At 38.1% G+C, this 17,727-nt stretch overlaps 1 protein-coding gene across 3 annotated transcripts in view; it reads left to right on the forward strand.

The window, feature by feature from the left end:
* UMAD1 (UBAP1-MVB12-associated (UMA) domain containing 1) overlaps positions 1-17,727 on the forward strand; it is a 279,434-nt gene that overhangs the window by 150,863 nt on the left and 110,844 nt on the right. The window lies entirely within an intron of this gene.

A 17,727-nucleotide genomic window follows, 5' to 3' on the forward strand; every position in this document is an offset into this window, starting at 1 on the left:
TAAGGGTAAACTGATATGCTTTCATTAGAGAGGTATAAAACTGGTTCCAAGTCCTTAAAAGAAAATAGCAACAAAGGACTAAAGCCAGAAACAATTACACCAGCAGAATACTTAAAACTAACAACAAAAAACTGTTTTCACAGGCACCCTGTTACAAGTGGTAATTCAGTTTTTTTTGGTATACTGTTATAAAATGATCAGTGTACTGTACTTCTGGTGAAGCAAAATAAGACTAGAAATTGACACTGTGGGCTGTCCACCCTAATTCAGTACATTCACCAAGAAGGAGGTGAAATTAAAGATGAAGAAATTAAAGCAAGAAATTAAACAATTAAGGAAGAAATTAAAGATGATAAATGGATCCAGTTTTCTTATGGCAAACTGACAGAATGCCATTATGAAGGTAGATATTGCTTATGAAGAGAATTTTGAGTGAATTGTTTTCTTTTATAGTTTTATTAGAAAAAGTGTGGATCTTGACTCTAGACAGACTTTAGTTTTAATATGTCTCTGCTACTTAGGAGTTTTGTGATGCTGGGAACTTTCTAAACTCTCTTTTTTGTTATTTTCTTCACCTGTTAAATCAGCAAAATAATTCCTACTTAATAAAGTTGTTGTAAAGATCTTACTGTAAGGAGTTTGTCCACTTTCATGAAATTTTCAAGGAAATTATGATTTTCTTGACTGAAAATTTTCTACTTAAAATCTTTTGAGGAAAAGTGCTACATAGAAAATAAACAAGACCAACCCAGTTACATGTTACCATATCATCTGAACATGTTTTACATTAGTTTCTGCTCTTCCCTTTTAGAAAGGTTCCCTAATTATCTGAACTGTGTTGGAGTTTTTGTGGCATGTGCAGTATGTATGGGGAATGTTTCCTGTATGTTCATTTACAAGTGCCTGAAGAATCTGTTATCAGTCCTTCAGGTTTTTGCAGGTAAAGAGAAAAAGAAAGATACCAGTAAATCAAGTAGGTATAACATTTGATATAAGAAGTGAACCTGGGTATGGTACAAAGTTGTGATAGAATGAAAACTTCCTGAACAATGGTTTGGGGAAAATGCAGTAAGACTTTGAAGAAGGCAATAATTCATTTACTCATTAAATTGAATATTTCTTGAATATTGATTGTATGTTCAGTGGGAAGAGGTGAGATGGAATGGGGAAGAATGTTCAAGACAGAATAGCACACCTGAAAGGAAGCAGATTTGAGGATCTGAAAGTTGTTTTATGGTTGGAGTGTAGAGTTGGAGCAGAAGGGATGAAAGGGGTTGAGTTAGTCAGGGGACAGATATTCTGGACTTATAAGCCATGTAGAGGAATTTGACCTTTATCCTAAGCACAATAGGGGCCGTAAAATAGTTGCAAGATGGGGCAAAGGCCCAGATCTGTGTTCAGAAAGAGTAGGAGAATGGATTGAAGGAAAGAGAACAAGTAGAGGAAGGGAAATTGATTGTGTGGCCACTTGTGGAAATGACAAAAAATTATCGTAGCCTAAACTTGAGTAGAGTCAGTGGCTTTAGAAAGCTGAAAGTGGAGACCAGCATACAAAATAACCAGCTAGCTGAGTGACATGATGCAGGTGGTGAGGGAGGAAGAAGAAGCAGGGTAGTTGGTGATACTTTTCCTTCCTTTACACAGAGTACCTAGGCCAAGAAGGTGAAAGGGATAAAGGATTAGTTCAATTTTAGTCTGTGGGTTAAAGCAAATGATGAGATATATCTATCAATATATTTATCTGTATACTTATCTTTATCTATATCATATCTATGTATTCTAATCATCCCAACTATTCCTCTCCTTTATTTTTTATTTTGAAATAATTTTAAACTTAAAGGTCACAAAAACAGTACAAAGTGCTTTTTGGTTTTTTGGAATCTTTTGAGAGTAAATTGGCAATATGATGTCTCATGAGTTCCCAGTACTTTAGTGTGCATTTCCTAAAAGCAAGGGCATCTCCTCCTTTCATGTTTTGTCCCAGTTATGTCCTTTATAGCAAAAGGATCCAGTCTAGAATCACATGTTGTATTTACTTGTTATGTATGTCTCTTTAATCTCCCTCTATCTTGAATATTTCTTCAGTATTTCCTTTTCCTTCGACATCTACACATTTTTTGAAAATTACAAACTAATCATTTTGTAAAATATCCCTCAATTTGAGTTTGTCTGATATGTTTTGCAATTAGATTCAATTTATGATTCAGGAATTTTTGTTAGGAATATCACAATAATTATGTGTTCTTTTCATTGCTTTCTGTCAGATGGTGCATAACTCCTGTTTGTTACATTACTGAAAATGTCAACCATTATCACTTACTAATTTGCTATGAGATGGGGAATAGATGCATATTGCACAGATCAGCTGGGGCTATATAGAAAAGGAAACATTCAGTATTCCCCCCCACCCCGTAAGCCTTGTTGAGAGAAATATTTTTTACATAATAATTATAATCTTTATTATTATTGTAATTTGTATCATTACCAACTAAATTTATTATCAGTTTAGTGGAGAAGAGAAATACTTTGTCTTGTCTTAGATTGAAAGGCTGTCTCTGTTGCCACTGTGCTGTGGTTTCCAGGTACCTTGCTCTCATTGAAGTTGTTGTGTTTTCTCGCAAAGTGGGTAGAGAACCTGACAGCCATAGGAGGAGTAAGGTTTGCCTCATTTTAGGTCCGGATGTGGTTAAAGGATGGGAGTGGGAGAAGAGAAGGGATTTGACTGAGACAAATTGATTTGCGTGAAGTAGCTACTCCTAGACAACTTTGCATAAAACAGCTGGTTAGTTAATATTTCTCTTTTTTTCCCTGCTAGTCCTCCAAGCCTTAAAACAAGTTATTAGAGATTGGAATTTTAAAAATATGTTTTGATCTCTTGACCTCGTGATCCGCCCGCCCCCCGTCTCTACTAAAAATACAAAAAATTAGCTGGGCATGGTGGCGTGTGCCTGTAATCCCAGCTACTCAGGAGGCTGAGGCAGGAGAATTGCCTGAACCCAGGAGGCGGAGGTTGCGGTGAGCCGAGATCGCGCCATTGCACTCCAGCCTGGGTAACAAGAGCGAAACTCCGTCTCCAAAAAAAAAAAAAAATATGTTTTGCAATCAGGCACATGTCCGGTTGAATTGTAATTTCACTAAACCTGCTCCCTAGCAAATTGCTGAAATTATTTGAAAATAGAGAGTCATGATGATATAAATATATAGTGGGGATTTAATGAAATAAATCTAATTTCAAGAATACCTAATTTATGAAACCAACCAGTACTGTGGTATTTGGTGGTAATTAGAAATACAGCTTTAAATTACATAAAGTATATATGACTTTCATAATTTTAAGAGTAAATGTTTTTACTCTTTAACCAGTCTTAATATTAGTGATTCCTTCCTTACAAACTGAAATGACTGCAGAATTTTTAAACAGTACTGTTATTTTTAAAGGTATTTAAAAAGTATTGCAAATTTGTTGCCGTGTATTTCTGATATAGTACTGCTTTTAAAAAATAGGTGTTGTAATCAAAGATATGTTAGTAAACTTTAAAACATGGCATTGAATACAATATAATAAATAAAATTACTTAATCAGAATTCCTTTGGAGTCTCAGCCAACTTTCACATTTCATGTAATTTACCTCAAATTCCATCATAACAGTGTAGAACACAGTAAAATCTCTTTTCTTTCTCCTTTCTCCAACATTATCTTCTCCACAGAATACCAGAGACCTATCCGTTCTCCTAATGCAGCTTTAGAGTCACTATTGACTCCTTACCCTGTTTCTTCTACCCTTGGAAACCTCTGGGAAGTGTTTCTAAGTATCTTATAGCTGAGCTACCCTGTCTTCATTGCAGAAATCCTTTCCAAACTTCATGTTAGAGTTATGATTATAGATCTCTCCTTAAGGCTTTTCTTCAGTTTCTGCCTTTCACCCAGGTCAAAGTGCTGTTAATAAACTTATTTCCTATTATCTATTCAAGTGTATCCATCCTCTTAAACTTCCTTCACCTAACCAGTAATTTCATCAGAAACGTTAATTTTTCTGAGACTATTGCCACCCTCCTCTTGACCATACCATGTTTGCCACAATGCACCAATCAGGAAACAGCCATATAGTCAGAGCCTACTTGGTGCCGGCTACTTTATCAGGTGCTGAGAATTTTGTGGCAAATAAACACATCATTGTTCTCGTGGAACTGCTAGTCTAGTGGGAACAACAGCTATTAAGGAAGTGCATGTAGTTAAGTGATTGCAAATGAGCGAAGTGCTTTGGAGAAGAAGGAGAACATACAACTTGTAAAGTAGACATGAGTGTTATTGGGGTAGTCTCGAAGCCGAAGCATGAAGATTGAGTACACATTATTAGCTGATTGAAATCTAGGTCAAGAAATATTTTAGGCTATGAGTGGTCTCTTCTCTTTCCATCATCACGTTTCACTGTGTAATCAAGCAGGTTCTTCTATTATTTATTCTCATACTATTCAGCCATGCCACTTGCTCACTCTTACCAGGTGCCTCTTCCTTCTGAATGAGTTCTTGCTTTTACACCTTTCCATATTTTTGATTTTGTAGTATCAGCTATTTTGGAATTCCCGAGGTCAGAGTTTTCAAGCTGTTAGATTAGGATCTGCCAGTAGCAGGCTCTCAATGTCTGGTTTGTCCACTGCCTCCTACCTGGTGACTCTCCTTTTCCTTCACTCAACTGCTCAGATCTGTGATTTCTACAGGAAGCAAAGCCAGCAGTTGGGTAAGGGTAGGTGGGTGGGGAGTTGTGAGGGGACCTAGAATATTTGTTGTTATCAAACCCCTCCCTCTGAACACTTGAATTTTATTTTCAGCACCCTCCTCTTCCCATTTCAGTGACATCAAAACTTAAGAAGATTGAAAAATGTCCCATCTTCAGAGAAAATCTAGGTATTTTGCTCTAGAGCTTTGAAGGATATACATATTAGCCCTGAATTTCTCTATAATCTGTAATTGTGCTTCATCTATTATGTAATACTTTATATTTTAAATTTCTTGATTTACTTAAAAATGTCTAGTTTTGTAACCAGCATTTAAAAATTATTTAGAGTAAAACATACTGATATGCAGTATCACTAACACTGTTGCTACTGGTGGTATACATACAAGCAAACTTGCAGGTATACATCAACAGAAATAACATTATTGTGCTAGTACAAAGTGGTCAAAGTGTGTTCCTATGATACTGGTTATTTATTATTTTTTACTGCAAGGCATAGTAGCTGGGCAGGTGGTCAAACGATTTCTTGTAGTCAGGTGGTAAGGCCTTTTATTGAGCCATAACCAATTCTATAGCAGAGAGAAAGAAAATACATTTCTCTCACATGACTTTCCTTTTCCCTTTAAATACCTGTTTATTAAAATAACAATATGAATGTAGAATAGAGACTTATAACATCTGTATGAAAACAGTTGTTAGAAAAAAAAGTGAATTGAAAAAATACCATTTTATTATGTTAAATAGAGAAAAACATCTTATTTCTTAAATTTTTTGTGATAAAATAAATATAATGTAATATTTGCCTTCTTAAACTATTTTTAAGTATATAGTTTTTGTGATAAGTACATTCGCATTGTTGTACAACAGATCTCTAGAACCAAAACTGAAACTCTGTACTCATTAAACAAAATGCCTCTTCTCTTCTCCCCACAGACCCTGACAACCACCATTCTGTTTTCTGTCTGTACGAATCTGACTCCTTTAGGTATCTCATATAAGTAGAATCATGCAGTATTTGTCTTATGACTGGCTTATTTTACTTAGCAATGTCTTCAAGCTTCATCCATGTTGTAGCGTATGTCAATTTCCCTTTAAAGCTGAATAATATTCCATTATATGTTTATACTACATTTTTAATTCATTCATCTGTCACTGAAAACTAGGGTTGCTTCCACCATCGGCTATTGTGTATAGTGCTACTGAGAACATGGGCATATGTTCAAGTATCTCTTTGAGACTCTACTTTCAATTCCTTTGGGAATGCTTATCTTACTGAGCCCCAGTCTTCATACAGAGTTATTTATTCTTTAAATGTTTGAACAATGTGGGCAGAATCGATGTGGGAAAGGAGGATACAGTGGCTGTAAAAAGTAGGCAGATAATAGTATGTCCACTGTTTAGGGCTCTCTGTCTGCTTCATTGTTTCTCAAAGTTTTTTCCATGTATCACTTGCATTAGAATATCTGGTAAATTATGATTCTTAGGCCTTTCACCAGACTTTTCAAATCAGACTCTCTTGTGAGACATAGGAATTTGCACCCCAGGTGATTCTTATGTACACAGAAATGTGAGATGCACTGCACACTGGCAATTAGACATCCTGGGATTTATCTGTGTTTATGCAGATGGAAGTCCTGTTGCCTGCTAGTAATAGTGTTTTGCTTTTGGGGAGGCCATCCATCCCAGGCTAGCCTATGATTTTCACTTTATTCTGTCTGCATATTTTAGCCCAACTAAAAGTCTCATAAATATAGTAAAGGAGGGCAGCCCTGACTTTGCAACCCTAAACTTGGATCCAGGCCCATTCAGGTCCTTCTTCTCAGGCTCCTATTTGTCATTCACTTTTGCTGTCCGTCTGCTTCTCATCAGTGCGCCAGTGAACAGGTTAGAACTTCCTCCCTCAGGCCTTGTAGTATTTAGGCTTACCTGAGTTCTTAAAGGGACCAAATGTCTTTCCTGATATAAACATTCTAAATATGGCATAGCAAATTATGATCCTAATTAGGGTAGTAATTTCTCACGTTCATCTTGTATAGCTGAATGACAAGTGTGATATCTTTAATAAAACCAACCAGCTTCTGCATTTTGAAATTGAACTCTGTCTTCATCTAGTTATCACACTGTGCTATCTTTAACATGTGTGGTTTGCTTCTAATTATTACATGATCTGTGATTTGCAAGTGACTTTTTTCTTATTATGGTACAGAATCTCGCTTGCTCTGCTGTCCAGGTTGGAGTGCAGTAGTGCGATCTCAGCTCACTGCAACCTCCACCTACTGGGCCCAAGCAATCTTTCCGCCTCAGCCCTCCAAGTAGCTGGGACCATAGGCCCACGCTACCATGCTTAGCTAATTTTTTTTTTTTTTTTTTTGAGACGGAGTTTCGCTCTTGTTACCCAGGCTGGAGTGCAATGGCACGATCTCGGCTCACCGCAACCTCCGCCTCCTGGGTTCAAACAATTCTCCTGCCTCAGCCTCCTGAGTAGCTGGGATTACAGGCACGTGCCACCATGCCCAGCTAATGTTTTGTATTTTTAGTAGAGATGGGGTTTCACCATGTTCACCACGATGGTCTCGATCTCTCGACCTCGTGATCCACCCGCCTCGGCCTCCCAAAGTGCTGGGACTACAGGCTTGAGCCACCGCGCCCGGCCAGCTCAGCTAATTTTTGTATTTTTGGTAGACACAGGGTTTTACCATGTTGGCCAGGCCGTTCTTGAGCTCCTGAGCTGAGGTGATCTGCCCACCTCATCCTCCCCAAAGTGCTGGGATTACAGGCTTGAGCTACTGTGCCTGAAGTCACTTTTTTGATACCAACCTTTTTTTCAAATAATGTTTGTATTTTTCATGAAATATTCTCCTCTAACCTTTGTGTGATATAATAAGAACAAATTTAATATTTGACTTCTATTAAAAATAATGATACTGATTAATGATGTATGTTCTTTATTTTATTTTACTTTTTAATGAAAGGTGCTAGGAGAAAAAGGCCCTGATAAGAAAGCTTGTTCTTGTTATAGCTGGTTCATGGTATGTTCCATTTAAATGATCATTCCTTAACCTATTTGGTACTCCGATAATTTTAGTTTTTGGCTCATTTCTACAACCATTTTTTTTTTTTTTTGATTTCCCATTTGCTTGGTTGAAATCCCTTTTTGAATGTAAGCTCTGTGAGGGCAGGGATGGTGTTACTGTAGTTCACATGGTGCCCAGCATGGTGCATTGGACATAGTAGGCATTCAGCAAACATTTGCTGAATGAAGGGGACTTAACTTGAGCCTGATTGTAATATATTTCATATACTGCATTTATTGTTTCTGCTAGATATTTTCTTTGTGATTTTGTTACAGTACAATTTTTATATCCATCTAAAACCTCCATTTTAAGAGACTGAGAAGTTTGCATAACTAATATTTCTAGTTGGACTAGTCGATGTTGAGAAAAAAAGGTGACACATATTTGATCTCCTGGTGTCACTTATTTTTCTATGTAGAAAACTTTGGGCAGAACTCCTGACATCAGCCCATAATTTTACAAGTTTCTTCTGTTGGTTGAAAGGAGACTGAACACTCTTTGAGTATGAGTGACTTGATGCCAGTGTATCTCCAACCTGGGTTTGTATTATTGGTGCTGGATCAATGCCATCATCCTTGCCCACTTGAGTCTTCATCAAGGATACCAGACAACCTGTATCCTTGCATTATGCATTGCATAATGCATGAGCCTGGTTTTTTGTTTTTTTGTTTTGTTTTTTTCCTTTTTCTTTCTCTTGACACAGAGTCTTGTTCTGTTGCCTAGGCTGGAATGCAGTGGCACAATCTTGGCTTACTGCAACTGCCATCTCCCAGGTTCAAGTGATTCTCCTGCCATAGCCTCCTGAGTAGCTGGGGCTATAGGCATGCACCACAATGGCTGATTTTTGTGTTTTTAGGAGAGACGCGGTTTTACCTTGTTGGCCAGGCTGGTCTCATACTCTCCACCTCAGCCTCCCAAAGTGTTGAGATCACAGGTGACAGTCACTGTGCCTGGCTGGAGCACATTTTATTTTCTGTTTACTTATTTAGTCTTTAAGCTATATACACTAAAAATATTTTTTTTTAATGGCAGTCCTGTTTGTTCTCAGGAGAGACTGTAGAGCCTGTTGTCAGTGGAATGCTGAGAACTGCCCTTTGTAGAGCTTTCTATTGGCAGCATTTTGGGACTCAGGCTGAGAGGAATGGTTGACCCAACTTATGCTTCCAGTAGTATATAAATTTACTCTGTCGTGGGAAACATTAACAGCAGCAACAACAAAAAACCTTTCAAGATGCAGATTTGTACAGAATAATATAATATTGTACTAATGTATATGTACTAAATTAATTTGGCCTTTTCAGTTTCTAGTCTTCCAGCCTAAAAGTAAGAATGCCTAGGCTTAATTTTTTTTTAACAAACCATTAAATGGCTGAATTAATATTTTGGGGTTCCTTCAAGATCCTCCAGAAAAATTATTACCCCATAGCTACAAAGTAACAAGACTCAGAACTAAGGACATCAGTAAAGCCCAAGACAAATTAATTAAGAGCAGGCTGGTAGGACTGACCAGTGGATATGACCTCATTTAGATTTGTTGGTGTTCTCACTTTCCAGACTAAACATGCTTAACATTCAATATGACCCAGTGCTGTTAAAGTAGTAAGCAAGTTTTTGAGCTGTGTGATTTGAATACCAATCACATTTAAGATCTAACATGATACCTAAAAGTTGTGCAGAAATATGTATGAAAATCCACACTAATATCTTTTAATGTAGACTGCGTGTTCGGGTGAACCCTTAGTTCGAAACTTTCTTTATATTTTAGCAGTAATTCATACTTCTTTTTATTAGCTCTTAGTGAGTATGTATGCAGCATTATCTTTCTTACTGTCTTTCTCCCACCTACAGTCAAATCAACAGATGTTTATTGAGCATTCACTTGCATGTGCCAATTCCTTCCTTTGCCAATTTTGGGTGTTAATAATTTTGGTATGCTAATTTATTACATGCTCTGTGCCATTTTAATTTGCTTTTCTTTAATTCGCAGTCAGCTTGAACCCTTTCCTATATTTGTTTGCTAACTGCATTCCTTCCTCTATGGCTTAGCTGTTCCTATTCTTGGCTCATTTTCCTTTGAGGTTATAATAGTTGTCAACAGAATCCTGACCAGGCTCCTGGGCAAGCCATGTCTTAACCAATTAGTACTTTTGTTTTCTCTCTATTCCTCTTTTCTTCATTGTGGTGGAAAACAGACAGGGATTAAATGGACAGAATTAGAAAAAGTAGGAAGGGAAACTAAACTGAATTGGAGGAGACTTAAATGTAATGTGTTTAAAACTGAATTGGATAACTTAACTCAAGCTTTGATAAGTAATGCGGAAGCACCGTGGTATTATGGAATACTTTGTCATTGTTAAAAGACTTGGGTTTTAGTACCAGCTCTGCCTTTGTTAAATGAATGCAATAAAGCCTACCTCACGACACTGCCAGAGCATTAAATAAGATTACATATAAGGGCCTTCTCCTGTCATCCTCTCTGTCTTTGTTTGTTTGGGCTACCATAGCAGAATACCGTAAATTGCCTGGCTTATAAACAACAGAAATTTATTTCTCGCAGTTCTGGAAGCTGAGAAGTCCAAGATCAAGATGCTGGCAGGTTTGGAGTCTGATGAGGGCCCACTTTTTGGTTCGAGGAAGGGATCTTCTCTTTCACATGGCAGAAGGGGACAACACAGCTCTCTTTAGCCCCGTATAAGGGCACTAATCATGCTCATGAGGGCTCCACCCTCATGACCTCCTGACTTCACAAAGGCTCCACCTCATACTGTCAACACATTGGGGATTAGGTTTCAACATATGAATTTTGTGGGGATTGGGGAGTACACACACAATCAGTCCATAGATTCTCCTATGCTAAATTAGCATATCACTAATTGCTACATGCAAAGACAGAATAGCAGTTGAAACTGAGACCTTGCCCTGGCTTCCCATGCTTCTCTGCAATTAGTGTCTAATATGTTTTCTCATTTAATCTTTATAACAGCCTTAGTATGTATCATTATTCCCATTTTTCAGATGAGGAACTTGAGGCCCTGAGAAGTAACTTGCACAAGGTCATAGATTTGGTAAAGGATTTGGGTAGAGTTCTGCCAGATTTCAAAGCCATTCTCTTTCCACAGTGCCAGGCTGCCTAGATTAATGAGTGTGACTGAAGAATGAAAAGGAGTTAATGGTGTGGCCATTCCCCTGTTCTTTCCACTACTTCACTTGGTGAAAGACTAATAGGCAAATACTCCCAGAGGGTATTTGCATTTTAAAAGTGAGCTCATTAACCCTAATGAATCTCTAATTGGTGAAATTTGTGGGGGAGATATTTTTAAATACTGGGGCTTTCTCCTGTGTCTTCAAGGTGCCTGACTGTCTTTTTCTTCTTTATAGATTATCAACTATTCTGGAATCAGAATTCTGTAGCAGAGTGAGGTCACATACTGCTAGTCTGCCCCAAATGCATTAACGGAGAGTCATGAATTAAAAGGCAGCCGGGAAAAAATATCAAAAGGAAAAAAGCATGGTTTAGCATCCTCTAAAATGAATGTCCAAAAGCAAATAAATTTGGCCATATAGAGGGTCTTCCAAAGAGTCAGGTGAAAAGAATATATTTTATAACCAAATTTAACTTTAGAAATGTTATATCAGCGTTTCCCATGGTGTGTTAATGAAGCTTTGCAAGATGTTCAGTAGGTGTCAGATGAATAAAATAGCTCCGTAGTCAAATACACTCTGAAAAAAATTTTTTTAAGTTTCTTTACTGCAGAATTTCTCAGATGCTAAAGTGCATTAGGAAATCAACTGGAAAAGAATTCGCATTCTGAAGGTTTTTCTCATATTTTTGACCATAGAAGTATTTTTTTTTCCTTGTGAACCCCTTGGAACTAGTGCTTTGTAGATTAAATTCTCAGTTATAGAGTTCTAGATAAATCCTTTCTAATTAAAGAAAAGAAAAAGAAAAGCAGTTTTCTGTATTCACAGCCCTTTGCATGCAGGCTCCAACCCCAGTCCACAGCAGCCCGTTTCCAGTTTTTTTGGGCTCAAAGCCATGCTAATAACAGCCCTCTTCCCCAGATGAGATCTGGTGGATTGAGGTGGGAGTAAAGGAACAGATGAAGACCAAATTCTCATCTTTACTGCCTATAAAGCTGGTGTTGAAGACTGTGGCTTATAACGGGGAGCAAAAGGGCTTCCTAATCTGAATCTCAGAATTAGATTGAGTTTGTAAACCAAAAGTAAAATCCTAAACCCCCACAACTGACTGAATGGGACCCCCTCTGGGCCAAGGAAAAACTGAAAAACTGAATTCCCAATAGTGACAGGAATGGAGGTTGCAGATCTTGTTATACCCCTCCCTTTTGGGGTTTAGGAGCAACTGACTAGGTGTTATCAGAGAGATCATAAGACTGACAAAACAGACTCTTTGTAGCAATAAGATACCAAATTCCAACCTGACAGTGGTATAGGATCTCATGACAGATAGCAGACCCTGACCCTGAAGGAAATACAAATATTTTACTCTAAAATATATTTCCTTGACATTGTTTGAAATGGCACTGCAAAGCTGTCTTTAGTGGGGGAAATTGCATGTGTAGAGAATCTCCTTTCCTTTCTAGGTCTTTCCCGGATTTAGGAGAGATTAAATAAAAGACTGACTGACACCTATAAGATCTGAAGAAAAGACATTGAGGATATTATCTCTAGGGCTGTTACCTGAAAGTGTCATCTGCTTAAGGAGAAACTTGGCTTCCACAATGCCCTTCATTTTAACTCAAGCATTTGCTTCTAGTCTTCAGATAAAGCTAAACTCCTTCAACCAATTGCCTATCAGAAAATCTTTGAATCCAACTATGACTTGTAAGAACCCCTCCTCCCCACTTTGAGATATCCCAACTTTTTAGGCTGAACCAGTGTATACCTTACCATGTATTGATTTATGTCTTCACCTGTAACTTCTGTCTCTCTGAAATATATAAAACTAAACTGTAACCTGACTACCTCAGGCACAGTTTCTCAGGACCTGTGGGTCGTGGACATACACATTGGACCCGAATAAACCTCTCCAAATATTTTACAGAGCTTAGCTTTTTTGTCAGCCAGTTCCACTCAGTTACAGAATATGCTGAGGCTGGCCAAGTTTTTCCCCAAATAAGAAGACGTTTCTTTGGAGGATCAGAGCAGACAGCAACAGGCTGCCTGTGTTCCTTCCATTCTCAAGAAAGGGAAGAAGTTACCGGAAAGGAGTCCTGATCTTGGGGAGGGTTCTTAGATCTCTTGCAAGAAATAATTTGGGGTGAGTCTACAGACTGAAGAAAGAAAGTTTATTAAGCAGTAAAGGAGTAAAAAAAATGGCTGCTCCATAGGCAGAGCAGCTGCAAGGGCTACTGGTTGGCTATTTTTATGGTTGTTTCTTGATTAAATGCTAAACAAGGGTGAATTATTTATGAGTTTTTAAGGATAGGGGCAGGGATTTCCCAAGACTGAGGGTTTCTCTACCTTTTAGACCTTATAGGATAACTTCTTTGTAAACTGTCATGATGCTGGTGGGAGTATTATTTAGCATGCTGACTCATTGTAATTAGCATATAATGAAAGTTGAAAATGAGGAGAGATTACTTTTATCACCATTTTGGTGTTGGCTGGCTTTTTTACTGCATCCACATTTATCAACAGGGTGTTTGTGATGTTTGTCTTGTGATCTATCCCATCCTGTGACTAAGAATGTCTAATATCCTGGGGATGTAGCCCAGCAGGTCTAAGCCTCATTTCACCCAGACCCTATTCAAGATAGAGTCACTGGTTCAAATGCCTCTGAAAAGGGGACAGAACCACTGCAGCCAGGTCCTCCCAAATGCACCAACCAATGGACAGGACAATGGAGGGAGGCTTGGGGTGAATGTTAATGGAATTTCCTCCTTGTTGAAGAAAGCATAAGGGAAGTGACTTCATAGGGTTAACAAGAATTCGGAATATCCAAAAGAAATTTATGGATATAATTAAGCATTCTTCATGCTGCACTTTGACCCATTTGTAACCAAAATTCATGTAACACTGGATACTGACCATTTGTATCCCCATTGTTCCTATAGATATGATTCTAGTTTTTGTTTAAGATAGTATCTCTGACACTAGAATCATAAGTTTCTGTTGAAGAATTACTTAAGCAGATCCTGGATTCTAGTGGAACAACCGACACCAACCAGTTTAAAGACCCCCACAGAGGAACAAAATCAGCAAGAGAATACCGTTTCTTCATCTCCCTGTCCCATGACTTCACCCTGCACTTTTCAACCAATCAGTGGTCTCCACGCTTTGGCTCACTCCAAAACCCTTAAAAACCCTATCCCTAAACTCCTCTGGGAGACAGATTTGAGTTTTCTTCATGTCTCCTTAGTCGGTGGCCCTAAGATTAAACTTCTTTCACTGCTGCAGCCCAGTGTCTCAGTGTATTAGTCTGTTTATGTTGCTGTAAAGGAATACCTGAGAAGGGCAATTTATAAAGAAAAGAGGTTTATTTTGCCCCAGGGTTCTGCAGGCTATACCGAAAGCATGATGCTGTCAACCAGTTCTGGTCAGGGCTTCAGGAAGCTTACGATCATGGCAGAAGGTAAAGGGGAACTAGCATGTCACATGGCAAGAGACGAAGCAAGAGAGATGCCAGACTCTTAAAAACAGCCACCTCTCACATGGACTGATAGAGTGAGAACTCATTACCACAGGGAGGGCACTTCATGTGGGATTTGCCCACATGACCCAAAGGCCCCACCTGCAACACTGGGGATTACATTTCAACATAAAATTTGGAGGGGACACACATCCAAACCATAGCACTCAGTATATTGACTTACCACATGCATAGGACAATGAAGCTATTACGGTTTCATAAGGAGCGAGAACCACGCGTCTGCTCCATCACCTACCTGCCACCAACCCCTTTAGACAAGCCTCCTCTGGGTGACCCAAGTAGGCATTGGGTTCCTCTCCTATGACTGGAAATTTCTCTCCTTTCCAATTTCCTTTGTACCTAGTGCTCATTCTTCACCACCATTTCTCCTCTCCCTCAACCATCTTCACCCAGTAGAATGGGATCATGATGATACTCTAATGACCATTCCTTTCTCACCTCCTTTTATAGCTAAAACATCATCCAGCTTTTCTCTTTTTTTTGAGATGGGGTCTCGCTCTAATGCCCGGGCTAGAGTACAGTGGTGTGATCTTGGCTAACTGCAATCTCCACGTCCCAGATTCAAGCAATTCTCCTGCCTCAACCTCCCCAGTAGTTAGGATTATAGGCCTGTGCCACCAAGCCAGGCTATTTTTTGTATTCTTATTAGAGACGAGGTTTCACCATGTTTGCCAGGCTGGTCTCGAACTCCGGACCTCAAGTGATCCACCTGTTTCAACCTTCCAAAGTGCTGGAATACAGGCATGAGCCACTGTGCCCGGCCATCATTCAACTTTTTAACCCAGAAAAGATAGAAGGCATGTATTTCTCTAAAACAGACTGGAAAACTACAGGCTGCCACTTGTTTTTGTAAACAAAATTTTACTGGAACACAGCCACACTCGTTAGTTTACATATTTTCTATGGCTGCTTGTGGCTACAATGGTAGAGTTGTGAAGTTGTGACAGAGACCTTATGGGCTGCAAAAACTAAAATGTTTGCTATCTGGCCCTTTACAAAAAAAAAAAAAAAATTGCCAGCTCATCAGCTAAAATATAGATGGATTTCATGTCAGTCCTTTTAGTTCTGAAAGAGCTTCATTAGTATGTATATGTAGCCTTTATAATTTACTCACTCTAAATAAAAACTACATTTGAAACAGAGAATTGCATGGCTGTACTACAAGGACAATTTTTACATCTCATAAAATAATTTCTACCCTTACAAACTTCTTGAAAAATATGAAGGAAACTGTGTGTTTGCTTTGAAGGACCAGAAGGAAGACGAGAGTCTTGAACTAGTAAGAAGTATCATTAGAAAGGGAAGAAAGCAGATAATCTGTGGGGCCTATGAAAGCAAAAAGGAGTAATGAAAACTGCAGGACAAGAAGGCACAAGATCCTGCCTTCAGAGCTCCCTGTCAGAGCCCTTGGCTCCTCTCTTCACACCCTGTTCCCTAACTCAGAGTCTAGATTCCTCCCACCTTGGTCCTCATGCATTGGAACCTTTCACCAGACCATAGAATCCTCAGAGATGTCAGGAGACGGTGATCTGCCCTCACTGTGACAGCTTTCTATGTGGGAGGCCTTGGGCAGGTCACTGAGTGCTTCTGTCCCTTAGGGTTCACTCACCTGTAAACTGGTCGGTGGGTAGAGTTATCTTAGTGGGCTTGCCCAACAGTAATCAAATGTGATGTATTTTAAAAGCCTATGTGAAAGGTAAGGTATTATGAAATTGTCAGTGTTTTTCATTTTGTTAAAATGTCTGAGTTGCAAATGAAATTTTTAAATCTATCCAACATATAGCATTAACTGATATGTGAAAACTAAAGTACCTTATTTCATATTTCTCACATCCATTTTTGCTTATTTATTGTTACAGTATTTAACTTTTATATGGATTAGAGAAAATATAGAAAATAACTGAATTTTTACCATAATGAAATAATTCAGTGAGTGGAAAAAACTTCAAAAATTATATTTCATTGTGACCCATTTTTTACTGTTTGTTGTTTGTTCAGCTTTCATTTTTATGCCTTTGTTTACAGAGAAACAATCTTGCAGATGGCAATTTTCCTTGTAATCAGTTATTGTCCTATCTGAGTCATCGCCAGACATGGCATTACAGTAAATAGTGATTCTGAAATTGCTTCCAGGCAGATGTGTTGTGTAAAGTTAAGAACACTGGCTGATAACCTTTCTGGTTGTTCAAGCAGTAGGGAGAAAGTTTTGAATAGATATACACCTTGAAATAAGAAAATGGCAAAGGAAGACAGACTTTGTGCTGTATGATTTTAACCAAATGTAGTGTTTGTGTGGCTATGGATGAAACACTTTTTAAAAGATAAATAATATTTATTTGAGTAAAGGACCTTTTATAGTGAACTATTATATGTGTTTTCTTAGAAACACCATGCATGCGCATTGTTAAACACAACCTTGATCTTGTTGTACAGACATTTGTATTACCTTGGCCACTCAGGTTGCTGTGGTCTCATGTGTGTGACTGAGCAAACCAAACTCCTCTATGCATTGGTTTCTCCAGTGTAAATTGGAGGGTCTCTTATCTCTCCCTTTCAGACATGGGGTATTTCTTTGTTTCACAAATATGTTTTTACAACAATGTATGCTCAAATATAGTTTTTATTATGTATCATAAAGTATTGTCATAGTTTTATAGTGAACTACAAAGAGAAATTCACTAATTTATTCGATTAATGTTTATTGAACACCTATTGTGTGCTGGGCCCTACCCAATAATGATAATATTGCACAAAACAGAGAACAAAGTGATAGGCTGGAATATGCAGCATAAATATTTTGTGCATCAATTTATCTTAAATAAGCTACCAATTTAGTTCTTGTTTCATGATTTTATAATTTAACAACCTTATTTATATTTTTTATTACTTTAATCATACTTTATTTTATTTTTTATTCTATTGCAATAGGTTTTGGGGTAACAGGTGGTGTTTGGTTACATGACTAAGTTCTTTAGTGGTGATTTCTGAGATTTTGGTGCACCCATCACCCAAGCAGTGTACACTGTACGCAGTATGTAGTCTTTTATCTCTCTCCACCCTGCAACCTTCCCCCAAGTCCCCAAAGTCCATTTTATCATTCTTGTCAACAGGCTTATGTATAATCCTTTACAATTTTCTTGAAACTCTTTCTTAATTATAGCCACTAGTAAACTAAACTTTTGTGTTGCATATGTAGAAATTAAGCTTAGACAAGATTTTACACTTTATCTCCAATCAAGACTCA

This window comes from Saimiri boliviensis, chromosome 10, assembly GCF_048565385.1.
Source record: "Saimiri boliviensis isolate mSaiBol1 chromosome 10, mSaiBol1.pri, whole genome shotgun sequence".
Lineage (NCBI taxonomy): Eukaryota > Metazoa > Chordata > Mammalia > Primates > Cebidae > Saimiri > Saimiri boliviensis.